This window comes from Neopsephotus bourkii, unplaced genomic scaffold, assembly GCF_033783945.1.
Source record: "Neopsephotus bourkii isolate Nb327-2 ecotype Australia unplaced genomic scaffold, CSIRO-AGI_Nbou_v1 NB_1350, whole genome shotgun sequence".
Taxonomy (NCBI): domain Eukaryota; kingdom Metazoa; phylum Chordata; class Aves; order Psittaciformes; family Psittacidae; genus Neopsephotus; species Neopsephotus bourkii.
In genome coordinates this window covers 4,334,701-4,339,454 of record NW_026901829.1, presented here as the reverse complement: position 1 = coordinate 4,339,454, position 4,754 = coordinate 4,334,701, and the positions used below count along the sequence as shown (strand labels likewise).

Here is a 4,754-nt window from a genome sequence, read left to right as displayed (position 1 = left end):
TTTCTATAAACAAAAGTTTTGTATATTCAGTAAGGACTCGCAGCAGAAGGCAGAAGTGCTATATAAGGAAGCAGGTAAGTATTGTACAACTCAGACACATATTTAGTTACTAGGAAACAAAAAGGAAAAACTACTTGTTAACTGACATTTATGCCTACCTAAATATGCCAAATACCTCCCAGCATTTTGATTGCTGATTGTACTTCTGTGATTATATTCTTTTCTTACTGAGAACATCCCAGAACTTAACCCTACCACATGCACAGCTGCTGAGCTTCTTTGGCATCACTGATGTGATGTGTATCTCTCCCAAAGATAAGTAACTCATGAAGTTCATATTGTTCCTACTTTCCATTTTCATTTTCTCCCCCGTTAGTCACTGATCCCAAAACAGCTTCAGAAATCACTAGATTTACTGACAAAGTGATGCAACTCAAAACTACTTTCTTAAGTGGAAGAGTTTGATTGTCATAATGACACTTAACAATGTCTATTTCTCTGTGTTTTGTTTACAGAACCAGAACAAATAATGCCAATCAAACCCTCTTTCTTAAAAAATACCCACAACTAAAAAGGGCAGTACTGAACAGAATATGTTCTACTTTTACAATCAAGTATGTATTATGAGTGAATCCCGAAGCAATATGAACAGTTGAAGGATTAATCACTCCTTATTAAACAATGTTATTTTTAACATCTGAGAGCAGCACATTAAGTGGATTTTATTTGGCAGTTTTTCCTTGCTGAACAAAAGAAGGGACTCAGCGTAAACAACAGCTTCTTATCAAAATGTCCCTACAGAACAGTTTACACTCCTATTATATTTGTAGTTTCCTTTCATTGCAAGTGCAATGTGATCTAGCGTTAAAATGGATTTGGTGAAAATACAACTCTGAACAAGATCCAAATCTCTTATCACGGGCTATGAAAAATCTCTAGGTTTGGTGTTTTTTTAAGTCAAGAGCCTTTTAACTGACTGTCTATGCATCTTTGAGTCCTCTTTGTTGTGATAAGGAGCAATTTCTAAACACACTGAACATTTAGATATTTGAAAAAAGATCGTGCATCGTGAGACTCCTATCCTTGAAGAAACGGAATAGAAGCTGAATCAAGAATACACTAAATCCCAATAAAACAGAAAAAAATACATATTGCTTCTGCTATCATTCATTTTCTATCAAACTATAAGAACATGCTATGTATGTGGTATGCATGCCTATGAGATCAGGTGCATTTGCAGTCATTTTAAAACTCATGTCTCAAAAAAAATAATTTGTTTGAAGATATCCTAAGTTTCCTGGTAATATTAGAACAGCCAGTTAAGGTTGCATTTTGACTCTGGGAGCACCCTAAATCCAGGTAGTACACTTTCAAATTCCTGAGGGAAAATAAAGAGGAACTGTTTGGCACCTCCTACTTTCTGTACTAGGTGCTTCTTGAGAAGATGGAGAATGATTTTCAAGACTACCTGTAGACTAACCATAAGCATACAACTTTCATGTTATGTATTAGAAATGCATTTTGGAGATTCCAGATATGTAAATTTTTTAAGGTGTAATCAGGAGAGTTTCCTTAAGGAACAGGCAGTTGATTTGCTTGAAGTTTCTTACCCAAACAGAGACAGTGAGGTATTTCCAAATACGGTAAAAACCCTTCATCACTGCAGGTGCTCAATATCCTAAATTTGGGGGAATATTATTTGGCAGTTAATGCAATTTTTACAGTGAATAAAACATTATGTTCCATATTTTCAAAACTCCTACCACAGCACAAAAAGTGGTATAGTTAGAAATTATGTAAAGGTTTGCCTATAGTTAATGTTTTCAGTAAGTTTTCCATCATGCTTTCTTTTTCTTTTTCTTTTTTTTAAGATATATTTGAAACAAAAATGGAAGGATTACTGGTCTTCACTGATATAAATTTTTAGTAATCTTTTAAGTTCTATAGTATTAGTAATGGATCTAATTTGAGAATGGATAAAACCATACAAAACGTATCTGCTATCATAAAGTATGTCTCAGGCTGCTATAGTCAATGACATAATCTAGTAGCAACCATGAAAAGTCTAGACTTCCAGCTACATATCAGCTAGCAGGTTATAAAGAATTTAGGTCTGTGAATACTGCACACCAGAAACAAGTTTGATAAAGAAATGAATGCATATAAATTCAGAAAAAAAAGACTAGTGTGAAATAAAATTTTAACTTGTCAAGCCCGTTTTAAGATTAAGGAAGATTCTCCTTGGAATCCTAATTCATTTCAACAGAAGCTCAGTTCACAGATTTGATTGACTTACTGAGACGTTAAGAAAAACAGACAGAAGCTATTTCAAATCAGAGCAAAGTTAGATCATTAATAATTTACCACCTTCCATCTTTTCCCATATTTTCTCTAGAGATGGCTTGCTGAATATAAGAAACACCTGACACTGGTGAGTGACAAAGATAACCAGCTTCTGATGAATTACCCAATTAATAATTTGTCCCTATTAGACACAAGTGTTCAAGGTTTACAGTGATTATGTGTCAAAAAAGAACAAGGTAAGATGTCTGAGTGGCTACCTTCATACACACACAGACCTATAAAATGTAAACTGAATTTATTTTGTGATATTCAGAGTGTGCCAGCACAATGAAGGAAGAAATCTCTTTAAATCCATCTGGCTTACTTCAACCCTTGCATTTGTGTGCTCAGAGCTTACTAAACCTAATTGCTTGTTTATTTTCTCCCTATTGCAAGTGGGAAATAATCTCTTGACTTGAAGACCATGTTTTCCAATTTTACTGTAATTATTGCTATGTCACAGAGAAATATCTCAGTAAATTATTGAGAATAGATGTAACTTCACATAATACTGGCACCCTTTGTCTTTATTTGAAAGTTGTGTGATGCATAGTATGACAACGTATTAAGTATTGTATCTGGCATTTTGAACAGAACTTACGAGAATGGAGGTGACAAGAGAAACTGTCACTAATCAGAGAATTGCAAAAGCTGTATTTAGTCCACTTGAAAAGGTATGTGAGCATGTATATATCTATATTAATCCACAAGATAGTCACTTTAATAATAGTGCATGATGTATGTTCCATGTATTTGATTAAAATCAGACCATATAACAGTGTGTTCTTCATTGTCTAATCCCTCAGGATGCAATTACAGGGACCCTGCTTGATGCAGAAGTATGAACATCTAATGACTGTCAATATATGGATCCCTTTTCTTTCTTGAGCTGATAGAAGATATTTCTATCCAACTTACTCTGTTTAATGAATGTTGTATTTGCCATGATTACAAACTATTTTTATGGCTACTTTCTTTCAGAATTATTAAAGTGACAGCACAGCAATCAAAGCAATATCCATTTAGGGCTACTGGTGACTACAGGTAAGATATCATCTATTGCAGCCTAACCTGAAATGCCATGATAGCTTCTGTGCTTTTAGATAATCTTCTAAATGAGTATTCATAAATGTCTAATAAACAGAAAATGGGATAAAATGCAATAGAGACATAGAGCTATGTTTGATAAACCAGTTAACTGAAAATCAGGAATAGAGAACATTGATTTTTATCAACAAAGGAAAAAAAAAGGAACTTGTTACTGAAATCTGATGAAGGATCCAAGCTAGGAGCATCAACACAAAAGGGGATTAGAATGTCGTTCTAGAAGAACCTGAAGACTTCAAGAATGGGAATAAAATAGCTTTGATTAAATTTAGTACTAAAAGTACTATATTATAAAGTTTAATAGAATTTCTGAATTCATGCTAAAAACCTTCCTAACAGAAATTACTGGAAGAGGAGCAAGGCTTGTGTACTGCACACAGTTTGACATTGCATTGTCAGTATGGTACAATCATGAGCTACTTATAAATGCAGAACTGGCATTTTTCTATCTAGTAAGATGTTCCTAAGACAGTGAGGGATGCTCATAGTTAAACAAGACCTCTATAAAATCATAGAATATATGTATTTCTGACCACCCACATTCAGGATAAATTGCCCAGAAATAAACTTTTGCAGCTAACTGCAAAAAATCTCATAACAAGAAGAAAAGGGTTATCTAAACAGACAGTAGAGGAATTGGCCTTGTACGCAGATATACAATGCCAGTGAAGGATTGTAAATACAGTTCTGGAAGTGAGGAGATCAACACTAGGGAAGGATAAACTCGTTAAACCCATGGGCAAAAAAAGAATGGCTATAAACTGTCTTGAATTCATTTGAAAATAAATAGAAAATCCCAATTATCAAGGAAGAAAGCTCTGGTAAAACCTTTAAAACTAGCAATGGGACAGACATTAACAAACTGGTCTCCCAACAGAATAAATGATGTTCACAGACTATATGAAGTATATTCTCTGACTTGATAGATTTTGATAATATGGGATAGGGAAAATGAACTCGACTCCTTTTGACTATTGAAATACATAATGTGCATTTTCTTCCTGTTTATATTTTTATGTTTTTCTATTGTAATCATGTTTTGTCAAATGTTTATTTTAGAAATGAAAGAGTAAATACTTAAAATTGTGCATGTTAAAATTATTTATCAAGCAGTTTTTTTAATCAGCTGTCCATCAGCTGAAGATCTCCTTATGAATAGTAATAGAAGTAAAGAGACTTTTTGAGGATGCTGTTTCATATTTAAGAGACTCCTTTTGTCACATCAAATAGGACAAGCTGAAAATAGTCTTTCAGCTCTAAAAACAGTGTGATGTTTCTCAGTTCGGTTACCAAAAGATACCAGT

At 33.7% G+C, this 4,754-nt stretch overlaps 1 long non-coding RNA gene across 1 annotated transcript; it reads left to right on the top strand.

Annotated features, from left to right (window-relative positions):
• The first annotated feature begins 1,590 nt into the window (after window positions 1–1,590).
• Window positions 1,591–3,281, top strand: LOC133219411 (uncharacterized). Its single transcript, XR_009727434.1, has 3 exons — window positions 1,591–1,628; window positions 2,396–2,540; window positions 3,150–3,281. It is a non-coding gene; the product is annotated as an uncharacterized LOC133219411 (long non-coding RNA).
• The last annotated feature ends 1,473 nt before the right edge of the window (window positions 3,282–4,754 follow it).